Source organism: Canis lupus, chromosome 37 (assembly GCF_003254725.2).
Source record: "Canis lupus dingo isolate Sandy chromosome 37, ASM325472v2, whole genome shotgun sequence".
Lineage (NCBI taxonomy): Eukaryota > Metazoa > Chordata > Mammalia > Carnivora > Canidae > Canis > Canis lupus.
The window spans coordinates 30,148,558-30,170,231 of record NC_064279.1 but is presented as its reverse complement, the minus strand read 5'-3'; the positions used below and the strand labels follow the sequence as shown (position 1 = coordinate 30,170,231).

The window sequence follows — 21,674 nt, the reverse complement described above, 5'->3', positions numbered from 1 at the left end:
AACAGCAAAGAAGTGGTGAACAACCTGCAAACCACCCAACTGCCGGACCTTACCCAGTCTGCCGGTGGCCCTCAGTTTTTGGAACGGTAAAATTATGTGTGTTGTTTATTCACTCAACAAACATCTACAATGGCTTTCTGTGTGCCAAGTGCTGCATGAGAACTTAAAGATAAAAAAAACTATGGCCGTGGCCTTGTGGTTAGAGCCTAAACCAAATGCTTACATCCACGGCAGGATGTGGTCATGTGAAGTAAGCAACCCACACTTAGAGCCGCAGAAGCGCTGAGCAAGGACACATCAGAACCGGCTAGGCCCAGAGGGGGAAACTGTGAAGGATGGAGATTATGTCGCTGGCAGGCAAGGGTGGTGGGTGATGTCCAAGGGGGGGCACAGCCATCCCTTCCATCCTGCATGCACGTTTGACGTGGGACTGTCCCACTCCTCCTGCTGTGAACTAAATTGTGTCCCTGCAGACCTCATACGCTGGAGCCCGAACCCCCAGTGACTGTTGAGAGACAGGGTCTTTCAAGGAGGTAACTGACGCTAAAGGACGACGTAAGTGTGGGGCTCTAATCTGATAGAGCTGGTGTCTTCATAAGAAGAGGAAGAGAAACAAAGGATCCATCTCTCTCCTCTCTCTCTCTGTCTCTCTGCCTCTCTCTCTGTCTCTCTGCCTCTCTCTCTGTCTCTCTGTCTCTCTCCCTCTCTCTCTCTGTCTCTCTGCCCCTCTCTCGGTCTCTCTCTCAGAGAGCAGGCGAGCACACAGCAGGAAGGCAGCCACCTACATGACCAGAACAGAAGTCTCACGGTACCTGGTCTGGGGTTTGTGCCCCCGGAACTTTGAGAGAACAGATATCTGTTACCCAAGCCCCGACCTGTCCTATCTCATCAGACATAGGCCGCAAGGAGCCGGCTCCACCTCCTTCGGTGTGAGGCAGCTGCCTGGCCTGCCGCGACCCCACAGGGTGTCCAAATCCGAGGCTGCAACCTGCATTCGCGGTAATCGCAACCCCCGGGCTTGCCCTCTGGGAGTCAGACTGTTGGGGACCTGTGCGAGGGGACCCCTCCGTCGGAAGCATGACCGGGGGCAAGGCTCAGGAGGGAAGAGCGTGGGGGAGAGGGGTGGCAGGGTCCCAGCAGCCGGCTGCGCGTCCGTCCCAGGCCAAGGCCACCTTGGATCCTGCAGCTGCACGAGTGGGGTGACCAGGACGACCCTGGACAGTCAGAGACGAGCCATCCAGCTGAACCGTGCCCGGCCAACCCTAGAACCGTGGCCGAACCACTTGGTTACTCCACAGACTGGAGGTGGGCTGGTGTGCGGAGCCGGAGGAGATGGCGGTGCCGCTGGGACGGGAGCAGGGCGACGGCGCAGGGCGACGGCTCGAGTGGGTGCAGCAGGAGGAAAGTACGTGAGCGATTCTGATGAGAAAACCCTTAGGGCGACCTGAGAGAAGTGGGAAAATAAGGCCAGCGGGCGTGTCGGAGTTACGTTGTGGACAGTTTTTGTCATAATAACTGGTTATTGAGCACTTAGCTGAACCCATTTCGTGGATTAGCTACTTAAGCCTCACCTAAATCTATGTTGGGGTGCCCGGGGTTCAGCTGCAGAGCGTCGGCCCAGGGTGTGATCCCAGGACCCCGGATCAAGTCCCACGTCGGGCTCCCTGCATGGAGCCTGCTTCTCCCTCTGCCTGTGTCTCTGCCTCTCCCTGGGTCTCTCATGAATAAATAAATAAAATCTTTTTAAAAATAGAAAAAAAATCACAGAGTGGTGGGAAGAGAATTTGAACGCAGGTAGTGTCATCACAGAAGTGTGACCATGGCCTGGACAGAAGATTGCCTAAGCCATGGAATTTGGACCTAGGGATAGACGGGGAATTAAGTCAAGGTGGCCCGATCGAAGCTGGCAACGGTGGGTCGATTCTGGAAGCTGAGGGAGTGGCAAGGTGCTGTCGGAGGGGTCCAGGTATCAAGTGAGAAGGGTCAAAATTAGTCTTTTTAAAAAAGGAGGGACGGAAGAATAAGAGTCGTTTTGAGGGGGAAAACTATTCCTAGAACCCAGGGAATGCTGGAGATGCGTGAACGAAGGGAAGAGGAGGCGTCAGTCTCATTCCCACTTTCTGGCTTCAGTGACCAGGGAGGCCGACCCCCTCTGGGGCGCCTAGGGGAGAACCGCTTGGGGGCCGCAGGAGCACCCTGGCTCCAGACTAGGTGGAGGTGACAGCCGAGCACCAGGTGGAAGCGTCTGCCAGGCCCTCGGAGACGCACAGTAGGACGCGGGCACGGAGGCCCAGGTCACCGAGATACAGGCTTGGAATTCACTCCCACCGAAGCAAGGCTACGCGCATCTAGAACAGGTCAGCTAGGGGTCCCCGGCTGCAAGCAGAAGACACCAAATCTGGCTAAAAGTAGAAAAGGCTCAAAGAAATTAAGAGTCTGCTGGGGACCTGCACCCGGAAGGGGCAGGAGCCACAACAGGCCCTGAGCCCGGGTGGGAAGAAGAACCACGGCGTCAGGCTGAGGTGTGGCCTCCAAGGACCTTCCCCACTCCTCGGGATTCGGAATCCTGGAGGGGATCCCCCGGGCTTGGCCACGCACCCACGGCTTGGCTAAACGGAGCAAGGACACCCCGTCTCCCATTCCTGGCCTGGTGGCACCTACGGCAGGAGAGAGGACCTTCCAAGTGAAACCAGATTTGGCTCTCAAGTGGCCAGGGGGGCGGGGGGGGGGGGGCGGTGGATGCTGCGTGGCCACCACCGGGCAATGTTCAGCCCATTGCGGGAGTATGCAGGGGAGAGGACCGGGCGGGAAGCCAGCAGAGCAGCGCACGGGGTGGGGGTGCGGGGTCCGCGGGGTAGAGAAAGGCTGGCTACGAAACTGGGAGAGAAGACGCTAAGGAGTCCCGGAGAAGCTGCAGCAACCGGCAAGGAGGCAGCCCCAGCCAGCAGGGCTGGCGGGGGGCGGAGGGCGACCGCTGTTGGCTGGTGAAGAGAAGACCCCGGCTGGGGGTTGCAGGAGGCAGCACGGCAGTGATGCTCAGCACCCAGGGCTTTCCGCCCTATGTGGCCAAACAGAAGGAGCCAGAATGATAGCGCGGCACTTGCGGATGTGTTTTCTCTAAGGCTCCTGTGAAAAGTAGTGACCATGGGAAAGTGTGAATAGATGCTCTGGTTTCAGCTGTTTCAGAAGTTACAGAAAGAGAAGATTGGATTTATTTAGAATAAATTGGATTTATTTCCCAGTAAGGAAGATGAAAAGACAAATGTCCTTTGTAAGCTTAAAACACAAAATCACACTGATGCAACAGTCCCAGCAACTAATTGTCTAAGTGAACTGTTATACCCAGTCTCCTCCTCTCCCCCAGTTGAAACAATCTCACATAACAACATTTACATCCATCAGGTTGTGTAACAAGTAGTCTTGTGGCATAATGTGTTTTAAATCGGGGTTAGGTAGCGGAGGAGGGACCACTGTTATCTTACTATCGTGACATTGGTCACTCTTCCAGACAAAACACCATTGCCCATTGGGAAGTGAGGACAGTTCTCCCTTAAATACAAGGTCATACTGTTTGGGTGTAGGGGGAGCAGTGGGGGGCGGGGCAGGGGGATTTTCATCTTCCTCCAAAGCACTCAACGCTGGATCTCTTCCAAGAGAGGAAACGAGACTAAATAGATCATTTGTTTTATTCTGTTTGGGCATTTCGTGCGTTTCTCTCCACTGTGGCTTATGGACACAAAGCCAAACTCCGAGACTGGCTGGAGCTGGCTAAACTCCAGGTCACTTTTTGAAATTTTTTTTAAGGAATACACAATCTGAAGCTCTATCTGAGGATGAAGGCAAGCCATGCCGTCTGAGGGACAAGATGAAGTTCTGCGGTGCCTGTGAACCGTGAAGGAAGAGGCAGGTAGGAGGGTCATCGGGAATTCTCAGATAAGACCCAGGCGGAGACAGGAAGGAAATACGCTTTCCAAGCATGCGTGTATGAGAAAGACCCTTCAAAGAGGGTCAGATGTGAGAAGCATGGCCGGTCATGGGCACCAACGGAGGTAGGGCCAGGCTGCTTGGGGCAGCCCCTAATGATGGGTGTCAAAGTGCCTGGTCACTTGAATGTCACGGAAAGCTTAGGCCATTGCTTCTGTACCCGCCGGCTGGCATCGGGAAGGCCCGCCGAGCCCGGCCGTGCACACGCTGCAACGGGCGTAGTTGGTATTCCCCGCGTAGCCTCGCGGCAGAATGGGTCTTTGTCTTGACTCACTTCCCTTTGGGACACACTCATTGGCAGTCCCATCCGATGGCCGTGGGGAGAGAAAGGCACAGTCGCGGTTGGGCTTAGTTTAGCAGATTAGTTAACACTGCATCCTGTCTGATTTCAGAATTGACAAGTCACGTACAGTATTGCTGAAAACGTTCCTTCGACAGTACTGGGTAGAACGGGGAGGTGCACGGCAGTCGTGAAAATGTAAGCAAAAGAGGTTAAGTCCCAAAGACATCTGACTATCCTTTATAGCTGAAGAATCCGGACCCTAATTACGCCCTAATTGGGAAAATAAAACATGTTCCCCCTAAAAAAAAAAAAAAAAAAAAAAAAAAAAAAGTGTTGGCTCCGTGAAAACAAGAGATTGGAATCCTTTAAAATAGCAGTTGTGCATCCCTTCAAAATCCTAGAGCAACGTCACTCAAGATTTTAAACTGCAAAAAATTAACAAAAGGGTTTGACATACACCTCAATGTATGTCAATGTTAACCTTCCGGTTGGGATATCATGTAATAGTTTTTGCAAGACGTTACTATTAGGGAAAACCGGCCGAAGTACACCAGGAGCCTCTGTGTTATTTCTTACAACCGCCTGAGAACCTACAACCATCCCAATAAAATTTTCAGTTAAAAAAATTGATTCAGGGGATCCCTGGGTGGCGCAGCGGTTTGGCGCCTGCCTTTGGCCCAGGGCACGATCCTGGAGACCCGGGATTGAATCCCACGTCGGGCTCCCGGTGCATGGAGCCTGCTTCTCCCTCTGCCTGTGTCTCTGCCTCTCTCTCTCTCTCTCTCTCTCTCTCTGTGTGTGTGACTATCATAAATCAATAAAAATTTTTTAAAAAATTGATTCAGATGGAAATGGGTGCAGGGAACCAGGCAGGGTTTCCTAACTGGGTTCTACCCACACTTTCTGGTTCTAATTTATCTCTCCATCCACTAGTTCCCTGAATGACTCCCTTGCATCTGGAAGAGGCTCCTCCTCCCAGCATCTCAGACACCTCTGGGTTTTGGGGCTTTGGCTTCCCCCTCCACTTGATCCCTGCCAGGTCCAGCCACATACACACACCCACACACACACACACACACACACACACACACACACCAGGCTAGAGGAAACCCTAACACTGTCCCCACAGCAACACTTACCATGTCAAGAGTCACCCGGCCCTTGTTCACCCACCAGTCAACAAAGATTTATGGAGCAACTACTGTGTGCCCTGTTGGCTCTCGGCACTAGGGACGGAGTGAGTAGAAAACCAAGGTGAACTGGTTTCTCTTCCCGGTTTTCTGCAAGTACATTTTCTAAATGAGGAAGGGTGGAAGAGAACCAGCCAAGAAAAATAAAAAAAGAAAAAAATTCAAATGATGAAGAAAGCCGTAAGTTGGAGAAAGTTGGATGTGACTTCTGCTCAAGTGGTCAGGGAAGGTTCCCTGGAGAAGGTGATGTTGCAGCTGTGCCCGGACTGTAGGAGGCAGTCTTAGGATGTGGGGGGCGGGGGGTAAGGAGGTAAGGAGGGGAGCACCTTAGGCAGCGTGAACAGCAAGGAAGAAGCATTTATATCTTGCCCTGTGATGAAATATGAATATTAGGCACGAGTGTAAAATAATGAAACAGGTTTTCTTTTTTGTGGACAGTGCTTCCTTTTTATTTGAAGAGCCAACCCTCCCAGAGCAGGCTTCCCCACAGGAGAGGCTGTGAATACCCTCCGGCTGGCCCAGATTTTACACTTTTCAAAGTGACTCCTTCACCCCAACACACGCACACCCCGTCTAGCACGGCCGCCTACACACCAACTGTAGGTCAGCCGAGGTGCTCTAGTGCCCGGATGCCACTATCTTCATCTGCTTCTGGCAGGTGGGCCGGGCCTGCTGCAGGGGGCTCTGGCCCGGGGCACCATCAGTGAGGTCGTTAAAGTCGCGCCCCACACACCCAAGTGGACGAAGGGAGGGCTGCCCAGAGGGGATGGGGTGACGGAGCCCAGAGCCCCAGGGTGACACTGCCCGCCCCCGGGTCTGCGCCTCCCACGCCCAAGGTCCCAGCAGCCGCAGGACCCGCAGGAACCGACGGTAGGACGGTGTTCTCAGGACCCTGCGGGTGCCGCGCTGTCACCGCAGCCACCAACCCAGATTTCTAGATTCCCTACAGGCGACCCGCCAACCCTATGAAGCGTCTCCAGGGGTGCGGTCGCCCCTCCCGGGCCAGGACCCGCGCCGTTATCCCCCATCCCCCTTCCCGGGCCCCCCTCGCCCCGCATCTCCCCCAGGGGGCAGCCAGGACGACCCGCCAGCGTCCCAAGGCCGTGCCGCGAGCCCCGGGGTCCCTCCCGGCTGGGTTCCTCCTGGGGGCGGGGTCCCTCCAGGCTGGGTGCCCACCCTGCGGCCCGGTCCCTCCCGCTGGGTCCCCTCCTCCCCTGCGGGGTCCCTCCAGGCTGGATCCCTCCCGGGGGGGGGGGGGTGTCCCTCCAGGCTGGGTCCCTCCAGGCTGGGTGCCCCCCTCCCCAGTGAGATCCCCCCCCACGGGGTCCCTCCAGGCTGGGTCCCTTCCCCCCGCACACGGGGTCCCTCCAGGCCCCCCACACCCGGACCCTCGCGGGGTCCATCCAGGCTGGGTCCCTCTCCCTACCCCGTGGGGTCCCTCCAGGCTGGGTCCCTCTCCCCTTCCACGGGGTCCCCCCAGGCCGGGTTCCCCCCCGCCCCGCAGGGTCCCTCCAGGCCGGGTCTCCCCCACCGCGGGGTCCCTCCAGGCTGGATTCCCCCCCCCGCAGGGTCCCTCCAGGCTGGGTCCCTCCCCTCCCCGCGGGGTCCCTCCAGGCCGGGTCCCTCCAGGCGGGGTCTCCCGCCCCCTCCCAGGGGGGGTCCCTCCAGGCCGGGTCTCCCCCTCCCTCCCCCGCAGGGTCCCCCCAGGCCGGGTCTCCGCCCCCTCCGCGGGGTCCCCCCTCCCCCCGCGGGGTCCCCCTCCAGGCCCCCGCCCCCCGCGGCCACGTGCGGCCCGGCTCGTCTGCCCGCGCGTCCCTGGCCCCCCGCGGCGTGGAGCTCCCGGGGGCGTCCGCGGCGGCCGCGGCGGGCGAGGGGGCGCGGGGCGCGGGGCGGCGGCGTCCGGCTGCCACACAAAGGCGGCGGCGGGAAGGCGGGGCGGGGCGGGCCGGGGCCGGGGGCGGCGGGAGGCGGGAGGCGGGCGGCGGGAGGCGGGGGCGGGGCGGGGCGGGCGCGGCGATAAAGCCCCCGGCGCGGCCGCGCTCCTGGCGCTGAGGACGCCGCTGCTCGGCTGCTCGGCTGCTCGGCTGCGCGGCCAGTGCGGGCGCCGCCGCCTCCCGCCCCGCGACCTGCCCGGCGCCTCGGCCCTGCCCCCCGCCGCGGGATCCCGAGCCGGGCTGGTGAGCACGACCGCGGGCACCCGGGGGGCGGGAGGGGCGGGAGGGGCGCGGCCCCGGGGCTGTGCGCGCCGCCCGCCCGGCGACCTTGCGGGGCTGCGGGCTGCGGGCTGCGGGCTGCGGGCTGCGGGGCGAGCGGGCCCGGGCGGCCACGTCGAGGCGGAGCAACTTTCTGAGCCCCTCGGGCCGCCCGGCTCGGTGCCCGGTGCCCGGTGCTCGGTGCCCGGTGCTCGGTGCCCGGTGTCCGGCCCGCGGGGAGCGCGAGCGGGGGACCCGGGCCGCCCAGGGGGTGCGCCCGCCCCAGGGGACGCGGGAGCCGCGGGGGGCGCTCGGGCGCCGGGACCTGGGTGCGCGCCTAAGCCGGGGACCCCGAGTCCTGCGGGGCCCTGCGGGGTCCTTCTCCGGGCGGGGCCCCGGCCTGTGCGGGCGCGATGCCGCCGCCTTCACCTGGCGGGCCCGGTGGGCGCGGGGGGGGCCCCGGGTGCGGATGGGACAGGGCGGCCGTTACATAAGGCAGCGCTCCACCTCCAGGTGCTGTGCGAGGCGCTGCCGGAGGCTTCGGTGCCTCCAAAGGACGGAAAATAATCTTCCCGGGTGTCTCCCTGGAGAGATCGCACAGGCTGCCGTGCCCTGCCCTGACCCCTTTGCAGAGAACCTTCTTCCATTTAGCCTCCACCTCGAACGGTGTTGGAAGGCTCCGCTGCCTCTTTCAAGCCAGCAAGCAGTTCGCTCCTCTGAACTGTTCAGGAGCGATTTACGTGATGGTTCTGTACTTCGGAGATTTTATATCCAAAGTTGAACGGAGAGAACCTGGAAGAGACGTAAGCATTGCTATTTTGTAGGTCTAAAGCACGCTTCAAAAGCCGGGGGTACTTTCAAGGCTGTCTGCGTATCTACATCAGTCATGATTGCTGTTTGCAGCACTTCAGCAAAAATTCTCTCCGGCTATGCAAATGAAGGTGTTAGCCTAAATAATCCGAGGACCTTTTCAACCCCCCCCCCCCAGTTTTGATTTTAGATAGAAACGGTGTTCGAAAAACAGTGTAGTGTGCGGCAATTACTGAAAGTCATAAAGATGTCATCCATCCCTTAATTCTAAACAAAAATGAATCTACGCAGAAAACCCCTGCCTCCTATGAACTTCACATATTTTAGTGTGGTTTTAAAAGAACAAAAACGACTCAGTCTCCAGAGGACATTAGTTCTTAAGTTCTGCACACGGGTGAATAGATACCAGGGAGAGATTGAGGTCCTAGGGTTGGAAATGGGCCGTGTCCCACCGACCCCTGCGCGTGGCCATCCTCTGCCAGCCAGTCATTCTCCTTCAGGGACTCTGGCTCCTGGGCTTTTGCTCCCCGCTCTGGTCCCGAAGGCCACATGGGGGTCTATTCCCATTTCCTTGACCATCTCAAATCCAGTGACCTCCACCCACTTTAGCAACCGAGTCCTCTAACTCCATCCAGGTCTCGCCCTGGCTCAGAGAGGCTCATCTTCTGAAATCAGAAACGCCAGCGTCTCGGCCACCAGCTCCTGCCTTCCAGGCTGCAAACTGGTGCTCCCCCTGCAGCTCTTCCTCAGCGCAGGAGACCTCTTCCCTTCCCTCCTTCCTGTTTGACAGGTGACTTCAAGGCCCACTCCACTTGAACAGGAGGGGCCATTGAGTTGAAGTCTTTCCAGGTCCTACCCTGTTTCCCTCCTACAAACTTTTCCAAATTTACCCCCTCCTCCCAGACCTCTTCTTCAGCACTACCGTGTCCAGGCGCTTTGAGTGGCCCCAAAGTGTAATAAGTATAGCAGATCCTTGCTATCTTGGAACTGTCGTTCTTGTGGGAGGACACAGGCAAACAGCAAAACATAATTGTGCCATGGTAACATGAATAGGGTAGAATGATAGAAGAAAAATCAAACCGGGGCAGGGAACTTAGGGAAGATTAGAGAGAAGACCTCCCTTTGGCACTGCCTAGTGTCTCCCCGAGAACGCTTCCCTAATTTAACTATTTTTAGAATGCCCTAATCTCCCTTGCCCCTGCATCCCCACCTCCTTTTCAGTGACCACGTGGCTCATGGGCTTCTCAAATGAGTTAACATTTCCCCTCGTTCTCTGCTGCCTTCTCCGCTCCCTGTAAGCTGGCCAGAGGCTCCCCAAAGTAGAAGGCCCCACAATTCCTGCACAGTGATCCTGCAGATTCTCTCTAGACTTCCCTGTGGCACTGGGCATTTCCTTCCATTCTGATCCTTTCTCCCTCTTTCCTAGCTGCCATGTCCCCCTGGTTTTCACTCTGCCCCCATTGCCTCTCCAGTACCCCTGGGGGCTACCCAGGGCTCTGGCCTGATCCCCGTTTTGCACTGTGAAGAGTCACTGGGTGAAGCACATTCCCCAAGTCTCAACTGCCCCCAGTACAAGGTGAGTCCCAGATTGGTGGCTCCAAGCGAGTACCTACAGTCTAGGGGGCTTATCCATCCATGCCTTGTAGGTGGAAAACCTGCAGGGAGGCCAGGACTGACTGGTTTGAGTTCTCACCGTCCACCCCATACCCATTTCATCATTGGCCAGGGTTGGCCGCTCTTTTTGTTTGTTTTCTTTGGTGGCGGCTCTACCAGTCGTGAGGGTATTAGAGCAGAAAGCCTCCGGTGAGGCTCGACCCTCCAGCCTTCCCCTCACGCAGCCCCAAGTCCTGCTGCCTCTGCAGGCTGTGAAATCACGGCCCCCTGCCGCAGTCACTGCGGCCCTGCCCTGCCTCAGAGGCCGGGACCAGCCAAGTGGTAGCCAGTGTGCCATTTCCGGTTGACGGATGTGTTGTTGGCCTGAAAAAGTATGCAAAAGTGAATACTAGATATATCAAAATATCGCTTGGATTTATAACTTCTCTTAAAAATCAGGAGACCTGGAACATGATGCCCCCGTTCCCACGTGGCAGCACGTGGCTGGTGTGGAGTTTCCAGCGCCCAGGGTGCTGGCTTCCTGGTTCTCCCTGGACCTGTGGTCCTGTTTCCAGAAGCTTCCCGGCCCTCATGGGCTTCTGAGTTAGCACCCCTCGGCCGGGGGGCCATCAGAGGCCCGTGAATCCCTGGTGCCTGCGGGGACCTTCCTCGGGGGGCAGATCCACGTCAGCTCCTGTCTCTCCGCCTCCCTCTTGCCTCTGGGGCAAACCCTTAGGAGTGTGTGCCCAGGGCCTCAGCGCTCCCTGACCTGTGAGGACAGCGGTGGTCGCGTAGTCCCCGGGTGACCTCCGCCTGCGTGGAGCAGCGTCTGCCGCTCGCCACATCTCTGCAGACCTCCCCAGCCTCCAGGGTGGAGTCCACGGTAGGGAGGCCACAACTGCCAAGGCTGGGTCGCTCCTCAGGTCACTGTGTGGATCCCCAGGTTACTGTGTGGACCCCAGGGTCACTGTGTGGACCCCCATGTCACTGTGTGGACCTCCAGGTCACTGGGTGGACCCCCATGTCACTGTGTGGACCCCCAGGTCACTGTGTGGACCTCCAGGTCACTAGGCAGACCCCCAGGTCACTGTGTGGACCCCAGGTCACTGTGCGGACCCCAGGATCACTGTGTGGACCCCAAGTCACTGTGGACCCCCAGGTCACTGTGCGGATCCCAGGGTCACTGTGGGCCTCAGGTCACTGTGTGGACCCCCAGGTCACCGTGTGGACCCCCAGGTCACTGCGGACGCGGGAGGGCCGGCCTCCTCCGCCTTCAGACGGGCACCTTGCGGCAGTGGTGCGGCTCGTGGGCCAGCGGCCCGGCGTCCTGCCCGCACAGTCCACCGCCCTGCGCCCGCGCCCTGCGCCCCTGCCCACCTCCTGCCCCGGCCGCGGTGCCGGGCCCCTGCCTAGAACTCTTCCTCCGTCACTGCCCAGTGCCTGGCTGGCGTCCCCCCCTTGCAAGGCTCGGGTCCAGCGTCATCCGTCGCGAAGGTTCCCCGAGGTCCCGAGCCGCGCCCCACGTGGGCACGTGTGCACACCTGTGCGCCCGGCCCGCCCCGGCGCTCACACTCGCGGTGGTGCATCACCCGAGGCGTTTCATGGGTATCTGAACGGAACCACCGCACTTACGGGTTTTTTAAGTTTACCACACACTTTATGAAAGTGTGCTTGACTTGTGGGCTTGGAGGGGAGCTTCCCACCCCCAGGACCGCCACTCCTGTTCTGGTACTTCTACAGCAGATATATATCTTCACGGTAAAAAAATGAATTAAATTAAATTAAATTAAAAAATAAAAATAGTTTGGATCAGTCATGTCTTTTGAGATAGAACGTTACTTAGAAAAAAGCCAAAGTCTGACCCAGAAGTACTCCTGTCCCTATGTTCTTCGTTAGCCTCATCTGAACCTCTTTTGGCTTGGTTCTGTCTTCCTTGAGATCCACTGGCTGGGCCAGACTTCGTATGTTGTGCCTTTGTCAAGGTAGGAGAGCTCTCTCTGGCTTACTTCTATGAACCCTTCCAATGATGGTGATATGTGTACCCACTTGCTGGCTTTTAAAAATAATTTTTTAAAATTTATTTTTTGCCTTGGTCATTTTTTAACTAATATCTTTAGTCAAATTTGATGGAAAGAGCCCTAGGATGGACGAGAGTCTGGGCTGATTTGTATAGTTAATCATCTAGAACTTAATTTTTTTTGTCTGCACAATGGGTGTGATGAAATCAACGATGTCATTAAAAAAAAAAAAAAAAAAAACCGCGACCTGAGACACCTGGGTGACTCAGTTGGTTAAGCGTCTGACTCTTGATTGCGGGTCAGGTCCTGATCTCAGGGTTGTGAGATCGAACCCCGTGTTGGGCTCTGCACACAGTGAGGAGTCTGCTTGTCCTTCTCTCTTTGCTTCTCTCTCTCTCTCTCATTAATTAATTAATTAATTAATTAATTAAAATTTAAGCAAAACAAAATAACCTATAACATCTTGACTTATTTTCCTTCTTGGTCCAGCTTTCTCATAAAGATCAGATCTAGATGAAATTTTTTCTTAAATGCATTATTTATCTACATGAAACCCTTAATCCCTCCCTTCGTCTCTCCTTTAAATCTGTGAAATCATTCAGCTTGACTCTTTAGTTCTCAGAAATAGCATTGAGGGCCAACATGAAGATTTAGTCTGTATCCCCACTTAAAGGCATTTATAAAAATGTTAAAGACATTGGATCCCCTGTATTTGACCCTTTGTAAATGACCATCTCCACCTATGAACGTGCCTGTCTTCTCTTTCCAAAACCATCGTTCCTCACAAGTGGATTGCATGTCTGATCTGAAAATCAATGTTGGGTTAAAGAAAAAAATATCCTTAGATGTGGAGTAGAGTCAAATAAACTACATTTTTAGGTTAGTTTTTTATCTGTAAGTTCACAGTTTATCTCAGAACACTGAAAGAGTAGTATGATTTAATTTCTCTTTTGAGAAATGCTGCCTCTCACCCAACAGGGCAAGTCTATTTACACAATGATTCTCCCCTTATTCTGCTGTTAGGTTTCTAGGTCTGGATGTAAGCCCAGTCCAGAGAAGTTGGCGTTCTTTCTGGGGCTCTTTTTTGTGCATGGGGACGTACACCGAGTCTAAGCAGTTCTCTTTGCAATTCCATCCCTGCATTTTGACAAACATGTCCCCTGTTTCATCCTTGAATTCCTTCAAAGGTTGGGGTGGATGCCCCAGTTCAAGATCAGCCCAAGAACACCACATACTCTTGCTTCAGGTTGGCCTCAGACTTTGCCCTTTGCTTCAGGAGGGATAATTCAAGAGCTGGAACCCACCATGCCTTTCTATTTTTATTAGTTAATTCTCGGGAGAAAGATAATGTGAAGGAGATTTTAATATAAAAGGGGAAAAAAATCCTATGAAAAGACAGAAAGGATTTCTTGTTGCAATGGCAAATCTTGGTAAATGTACTTTGTTTTATTTTTGTAATGCCCTCCCCCACTTGCTGCAGTGAGACTCTGGTAACCTGGGGAATTTCTCCTAAGAGCATACCAAAAATAGTATCAACGCTTTCTCCCCCCCCTCCCCACTTTTCCTTTCTGTTTAGTGCCAACTAATATAGCTACAGAGAAAATAACCACTTGTTTCTGCCTGAGTTTTCATGGACCAAATCTTGAAAGTGGGTGTGGGTACATGAGAGCGTTTAACACCAAATATGAAGCCCACTTGGAAGTGACTAAGGTGACTGCGAATGAAAATAGACTTTTCTTCCTTTCTTTTGAGAAAATGCTATTTAAATAATGGCCGAGCTTGCTGCTTCTACTAAATTTATTTTTTCATTCTTGAAATAAGGAATCCACTTGGGAAGAAACCATCTTGAGGATTTGGTCACTGTTCAGATTACATGAGCTATTAACTACTGCCTCATCTTCCGTTTACAAGGGCAGAAAGCCCAAATCACAGTTAAGTGACTCAAAAAGATGGGGTGCCAGGGGGAACCTCGTGACGTGCACTGCAGACCCTGAGATGGTGGGATTGCCTCTGGCCCTGGAGGGGACTGAAACCAGAGACTTGGGCCTGTAGGGCTCTCATCTCTTTGCAGGTGGTCTTCATCCTCTCAGGGGCCAGGCCGCAGGTAGCTTCAGGCTTACCTCCCAACAGTCTAATGACCCAAGAGCAAGGAGGTGCTTCCTGCCAGTTCCAGTTGGAAAAGTCCTAGGATGGCACTCTGATTGGCGCATTTTGGTGTCATGTGCTCTTCCCTGGACCGGTGGCTGTGGTAAGGGGAATGGGATACTGTGATTGGCCGGAGCCTGAGTCACATGTCCAAACCTGTGGTCTGGTGGGGAGGGGAAAGAGTATTGAGAGGGGTGTGCTGGACAGGTTACCCCAACTGCCCGTGTTTTCAGTTGCTTTCAGTTGACAGCGGCTCTCTGTTGTCTCCTGGAGCCTCCTCCCCGCGTGTAGGACAGATGGTCATACCATCCCTTCGCTCAGTTGGGAAAGAGGAGCGCACAGCCGCCGAAGTTTCTGTGGTCATACAGACCACCTGGATGTGTCAGGGCCAGAGCCTGAAGCCAGGTGTGTAAATGTGCAAACTGTGAGCTGGTACCATGAATTTTCAGAGATTTATATCTCATCAATATTTATGACTTTCCAAAAATAAGTTCTTGTCAAACCAGTGCCTCCTTCCAAAAGACCACCTTCTCACTGGGCGGCTCAATATCCTTCAGTAACAACAAAGCTCACGAGGTGGAAGGAGGCTAATATTTTTGCATTCTTTTGGAGGGAATATTTTTAAGCCTGTTGCTCCCCAAGCCCAACACTCCCTGCCCAGTTTATTCCTTAGACACTTGTTTTTTGTTTTTCGTTTTTTTTTTCTAGGACTCAAACTCTAAAATCAGTACTGACCTTTGGGTTGAAAAGGTAGGGTGCATTTACCCAGAGTTGGAGGGAATAACTAACTAACTTAGGCCGAGCTGGATACAAGTCAGCATAACCAAACAACAAGTGTGACGTGACTTTGAAAAGATGAGTAATTGAGGGGACACCCGGGAGGCTGAGTTGGTTGAGTGGCGACTCCTGATTTCAGCTGGGGTCATGGTCTTGGGGTCCTGGGATCAAGCCCCACATGGGGCTCTGTGCACGGTGTGGAGTCTGCCTGAGGATGCTCTCTCCCTCCCCGCGGCCCCCACTGTTTTCTCTCTCTCTCTCTCTCTCTCTCTCTCTCTCTCTCTCTCAAATAAATAAATAAATCTTTGAAAAAAATACCAAAGTGAACTTCACAAATGTGTGGAGACTTAGAACACTGTTTGAGACTTAACTTTTGCTTTAATAGTTTTTATTTCTTTTTTGAGAGGAAGAGCACGTGCCCAGGGATGCTCCATGCCCAGCACGGTAGGCTCGATCTCATGACCCTGAGATCGTGACCTGAGCTGAAATCAAGAGTCGGGCACTTAACCAATGGAGCCTCCCAGGGACCCCTTATAGCTCTTTTTTTTTAAAAAATAGTTGCCTTTTTTCAAAATTTGTCCCCCTTGCACAGTGAGGTTCAGAGTAGGCCTGGACGCCGATGGACTGCTCCGGCGAGCTGCTGCCGGCCACGGCTCGAGGGCCGGAGGTTACTAGACTTCTCAGAGCCTTGGCTTCTTTCTTTGTGGGTTGGGCGGGAAGGTAACCGGGTCTTATGCTTGGGAGGATGAGGCGGAGCGTACACTTGAGGTGCTGAGCCAGGGGCTAGAGTGGGGCCGACGTCCGGGGCCCGACGTGGCCACGGGGTTCTGCTTGTCGCTGTCCTCGGGGACTCGTGATTGCACCGTGTCTTTGTTGTGGTAAATAAGTGACTTGCTCTGCATGTTCGCGGGCCTGGTTCCACTGTAGCACTGTCGGTGGGCAGGACGTCTGTCCCTTCTGCGGGCTTCCAGCCCCCCCGGGACGGCTCGGAGCGAAGGGTGGCCGGTGCGCGGAATAAGCTCCCGTCTCCGCTGTGTGACCAGGCGGCCTTTCTCGGGCAGCTGATTTATTTATTTTTTTTAAGATTTTATGTATTTATTCACGAGAGACCCAGAGAGAGAGGCAGAGACCCAGGCAGAGGGAGAAGCAGGCTCCCTGCGGGGATCCGATGCGGGACTCGATCCCGGGACCCCGGGGTCACGTCCTGAGTCTAAGGCAGGTGCCTCAACCGCTGAGCCCCCCAGGCGTCCCAGGTGGTTTTTTTATATATATGTGTTAGTTTTTTTTTTTTTTTTTTTTTATGATAGTCACAGAGAGAGAGAGAGAGAGAGAGAGAGAGAGAGAGAGGCAGAGACACAGGCAGAGGGAGAAGCAGGCTCCATGCACCTGGAGTCCGACGTGGGATTCGATCCCGGGTCTCCAGGATCGCGCCCTGGGCCAAAGGCAGGCGCCAAACTGCTGCGCCACCCAGGGATCCCTACATGTGTTAGTTTTGAGGAATTAATAAATGTCTCTGCAGCAGAAAAAAAATCTATTTGGTTTAATATTTTGGTCTTTGCGAGTGTGGTCGCCAGAGTCTTCTCATCTTGTTCTTGCTTTTGGGGCTGTGAGAATGTCCTGTGTCCCATGAGGGCCGTTAATATCCAAGCACGCAGAAATAATCATTTCAGACACACACCGACTCTACTGTCAACAGACGGTCGAGGAATGATGATTTGGGCCCCTCGGTGCCCGGCAGAGTTCTCCACCTGCTGGCACAGCCTCGGTGGACTTCCCCAGATAGGAAGCAGTGTTTTCTGCCGCCATTAATAGGAGGTTTTAGGATTTTACTGGCAAGCAGGTGTTTGGGGTTTTATTGAGCTCTCCGCGTGTGCCCGCACCGGCCCTGTGGCCAGACGGCGGGCGAGGGGCCACCAGGGACACTGGCCTGTGCGATGACGCGATGATCAGGGGAGCTTCCTCTCCCTAAAGGTGGGGATTGTCACCCTTTGAAATTAATGTACTGATAGACTCATATCTTACGCCAAACGTGTTCATCTCTTGATGACAGTTAATTAAAATAGCAATTTGGAGGACTGGCCAGTGGTGCCGGGTGTTCACAGCCTTCCTGTCCTCGTGCAGCGTGGTGGTGACTCAGGAATGTAACGGTGAATGAATTCGGCAAGTACTGAACGCAGAGTTGTTTCTATGCATGTGGGTTACTCAATAGCTTTAAAATTTCTTTTGGGTCAGAGAAGCATGTATTTTTTTACATGTACAATGGCAAAATCTTGCTTTTTATCTTACTCTCTACCTTGTGTTGTCATTCCGGGTGTCTTGTCTGCCCCGTCAGGAACCCTCGAGGAGTGTGTGTGTGTGTGTGTGTGCGCACGCGCATCTTATCCTCCTGGGTCCTTTCCACGGTACCTGATGCAAAGGAGCCCGAGAAGAAGAAAGGAAATGAAAGAGCGTGGATCACCAGTATGTCAAGGAGTATCAGGCACATTTTATTCATCACCTTATTGAATCTCAGCCATCCTGGGAAGGTAGAGATTGGTGCTAGCTGGCAGGCGAGGAAGCGGAGGCCGGGCTGTGCAGAGCACCCTGCGGGGGCTGCCACCCCGGGGTAGCCCCTCCAGGTCTGTGTGCCTCCGCCGCCGCCTCGCTCGTTCGGAAACACGGCCTGCGTGGGGCCGGGACGGGGCGGCGGGTGGAGCAGCAAAGCAGGGCCGCGCTGCGGGGCGCGGAGAGCTGGGGACTCTGAGAACCCTGGGCTTAAACCCCAGCTCTCCAGTTAGTATTTTTATGCCCATGAAAGACTTTCCTCTCTGGGCTTCATTTCTGAAGCTGGAGAATGGAGCTGATGAGGATGCTGCATTCCCCGTAGACACAGCAGCATCGTCCCCGTGGCTCAGCAGGGAGAAGGCCAATAGTGACTTAAATCACGTGGCAGGGTCAGGGCTGAGGCAGGTTGGGAAGTCGGGTCACTGCTCCTGTTACTTGTCACCTCTCCCATCACTGAGTCCAGACACAGCCGCCAGAACTGCCATCACCTGTCATCCACCCTTGATTAGCCCCCAGAGCGCCCCGCTGACGTGGGGACTGTCACCATCCATCCCCGCCGAGCCATTGATTCGTTCTCCTTTTCTCTTCTTCTTGAAAAGAGTTACTCTCAGAGAGCAAAGACATTCCCCAAGATGTACCTCTCGCCACACCTGTGCCCACACAGGACTTCAGAGTGGCAGCCCTCTTGTGTCTGGGTGCATTTGGCTTACGAGCTACTTTTTCCACCAGGTGCTCAGAGGCACACGGCGGTATCCACAAAATAAGCTGCCTTGGAGGATCTTCTGTATTTCCACCGAAAGGGCGTATCTGTGATTCTTTAACAGTTCCAGATGGCCACTTTCACGACTCTGTGACACTTTAATGGTTCAAGAACCCTGGGACACTGTCGTGGGTGGAAGCAATAAGGGGGTACATTTTCTATAGAGGATTTCAATGCAATTGTCAAAGATACCTCCCAGTTGCTTAGCCTTTTATTACCATCACATACCATGGTGATAAGCTCTTCCTCCCCTGGAGCAGCTCCATCATCCTGACTGACCCCAGAACCGCACTGAGCCCGTCAGAGTCCACCGCCAAAGCGAGTGCTTTGAACGAGATGTCCCGGAGGCCAGACTGGAGGGGTTAGTGTGGATGGAATTGCCGCGAAGGCTGCACAGAAGCCCTCTCCCCTCCCTCTTTCTGGGAAGGGCTCCAGGAGAGCGGTGTGTGCCCCTGCCTGACCCCAAAAGCAGCCACGGTGCCAGCGGTCGTGGGCTGTGGAAGCCCTTGACATGTGTTGCCCCTCCTTCCCTGCATCCTCTTGACAACCTTGAAAGGCTGGCGGCTTACGGTCGTTCTGTGGATGAGGATCCTGGAGGCTCCATGAGACTCTGGGATGAGGGCAAGTGATGGATAGTCTCCAGGTCTCACTGTCCTTCTGCATGAAATAAAGGTGGGAATGCCCAGCTTTCCAGGAGTCTAGGAGGCTCAGCAGTGCTGATGCCAAAGCCCTTTACATATGGAAGTTTCTTAAATATCAGCTACCCCTGATGGTTGTGTGTGGGAGAGCTAGGTCTGTGCACGCTGTGCAACGTCAAGTCACTAATAAACACAAATGTCTTGATAACCCTCGTGGGTGAGGCAGTCCTTATTTTTTTTTTTTCCTTTGGTGCATTACTCTCCACAAAACCCTTTGGCTCTAAATTTTGTAGATTGCTGCTTACGGGTTTGTAGTAGTAATGATAAGAGTTGGCCATGTAGTCTCTCAGGTGCTCTCTGTGGGTAAATACAAGGAGGCAAGTCCTTCATGCAGGGGACAGCAATTCTCTTAAAAAAAAAAAAAAGAAAGAAAGAAAAAGAAAAAGGTTTTAGTGGGCAACTTTGAAAAGATGTAAGATACTACAACTTGTCCTTTTATTGAACGTTCACGAGTACAAGACGCTGGAGAACACAAAACTGCATGAAGGCTTGATCTCTTCTGGGATAGGCGTGCAAGGCAAAAATGGTGCCAAAGTGATGCCTTAATAAGTCATTAATAGGCACCAAAATGTATAATTTTTCTCTGTGCAAAAAAAACACCTTTTTTTAAAGATTTTATTTATTTATTCATGAGAGACACAGAGAGAGGCAGGGACACAGGCAGAGGGAGAAGCAGGCTCCATGCAGGGAGCCCGATGTGGGACTCGATCCCAGGACCCCGGGGTCACACTCTGGGGCTGAAGGCAGATGCTCAACTGCTGAGCCACCCAAGCTTCCCCAAAAAAGTGTTTTCTAATTTGAAAACTGTGTACGTGAATGCAAAATGAAAAATTTCCCCAGAATTATTCCTCAGGGAGATTGGGGATTCCTATATATCAGGGTCTTTTCAAAGTCTTCCTTTTACAAAAGTCATGATAAGTTCATTAGTCAGAGTTCACCAAAAGCCCTCGTTGGATGAAACTCATGAGTGAGTCTTGAGAACGAAGAGAGAAGGGCGCGTAAGCTTGCCATCCCCTTAATCAAGGTTTATTCTGAATGTTCGCTGAGGTTGCACCATACGAAAGGGTTTACAAAAAAAAGGGGGGGCACAGAATTAGAATCCGGATTTAGTAATTATTCCTGAGGTCATGACTTCAGAATTTCCAAATTTTGAATGCCGTGCTCTTTAAGGTAATACTGATCACTGTAATAAATAAACCTGAATGTGAACCATGGCATGAACTTCCACTTGAATAATGCCCCAAAATGGGCACGTATGTCCCAAATCTGGTGATTCAGGGAACCAGCCTCTTTCCATCTTTTGGCTCCGCTAATTTAGCAGGCAGCCCCCAAGGCCATGGTGCGTGTCAGCGTCAAGCTAGCGGACGCAGAAGGATGACGGAGGATTGCATACGGCGGCTCCTGATGGGCCAGGTCCGAGGAGGCGTACGTCACTCCTGTCCCCATTTCACTGAGTATGTTCCCGTGTCATGGACGCTCTGCTGTCCACGTACTGCAGGGGCTAGGAAGTGTAGCCCCAACTCGTGTTCAGAGAGGAGAGGACGGGTTTGCTGAGGAGGTAGCTCCTCTCCATTGAGCGAAGTTTTGCGAAGACTATTAAGGCTCACGTTCAGAAGCCAAGCAGTCAGCGGTACCCCGGGGCCATCGTGAAGGGCAAGGCCACTGTCCTGGTGGCCCGTGAAGGGCTTCTCGTGGCCTAGGAGCGATTTTTCAGGGACAGTGTGGCACCGGATTTGAAAAGTGCCGTATCACAGGCAACTTGGGTGGAAAGGAGATGATGAAAAAAAAAAAAAAAAAAAAAAAAGGAAAGGAGATGATGTGCTCGGCGAAGCGGTCGGACACCTCAGAGCGATGACAGGCCCCGAGACGATGTCAGGAAATCTCCGAGTTAAAGTGCTTCACGGGAGGGGAGAACAGAAAGAAAAGTGACCCCTTCTGAACCACAGCGTATGCTGCTTCACACGCTCGTTGAGGCCTGTGTAGTCAGGGCGGCCAGAAGGTGGGTGGGCAGGAGCGGGCCGAGCTGCGCACCTTCTCGCTGGGGCAGGGGGGCTGCCGTAGGGGGCCGATGCCGTCCACGAGCGCACGGGCTAAGTAGGACCCGATCGATGAAAGACGGGGCGGCGGGGGGCGCCTTGTGGGGCGAGAGAGGATCATCAGGGACCCCGGGAACGGCACGTGGGAACGAGAGAGAAGGCGGGAGCTGGGGAATGGGGTCCGTGTCAATGCTGAGCTCTGACTGAGGAAACCAGGGGACCCAGGGGCTGGACAAGGGAGAGGCGGGCGCCCTGGGTGGAGAGGGCCTCGCCATGTGGCGGGGGCGGATGGCTCGGTCCCCCTGCATCTCTGATCCCGCAGCTGCATCCAGAGGCGCTCGCGTGACCCTCGGTGAGCCGACGAGCTCGGCTGGGGACGCGGGGCAGCTCTCTGATGGCCTTCCCGCAGCCGGGCTCCCGGCGGGTGCTGTCAGCGCCGCGCTGGTGGCGCCAGGCCTGGGGCGCGTGCCCTTCTGGAACGCGACCTCACCACCGGAGCGGGCTCACCCCCGCAGCCCGAGCTCGCCCGTCAGCACCTCAGAGCACAGGCCACACGCAGGTAACGGGGACTCTGGTCACGTCATGGATTTTGGTCCTCGTTCCGCCTCCGCGCTGGACGCCGGCAAGTGAAAGGCTGGTCTTGG

At 54.7% G+C, this 21,674-nt stretch overlaps 1 protein-coding gene across 2 annotated transcripts in view; it reads left to right on the top strand.

The window, feature by feature from the left end:
* Nucleotides 1-7,481: 7,481 nt before the first annotated feature.
* Nucleotides 7,482-21,674, top strand: part of SERPINE2 (serpin family E member 2) — a 57,264-nt gene continuing 43,071 nt past the window's right edge. Inside the window, exon 1 of one of the 2 annotated variants that reach the window (XM_025441730.3) lies at nucleotides 7,482-7,634. The gene's annotated coding sequence lies outside the window, so the exon portion shown is untranslated. Of the gene's footprint in view, nucleotides 7,635-14,469; nucleotides 14,621-21,674 lie in introns of those variants that run through there. The other variant, XM_025441731.3, reaches the window with a different exon arrangement.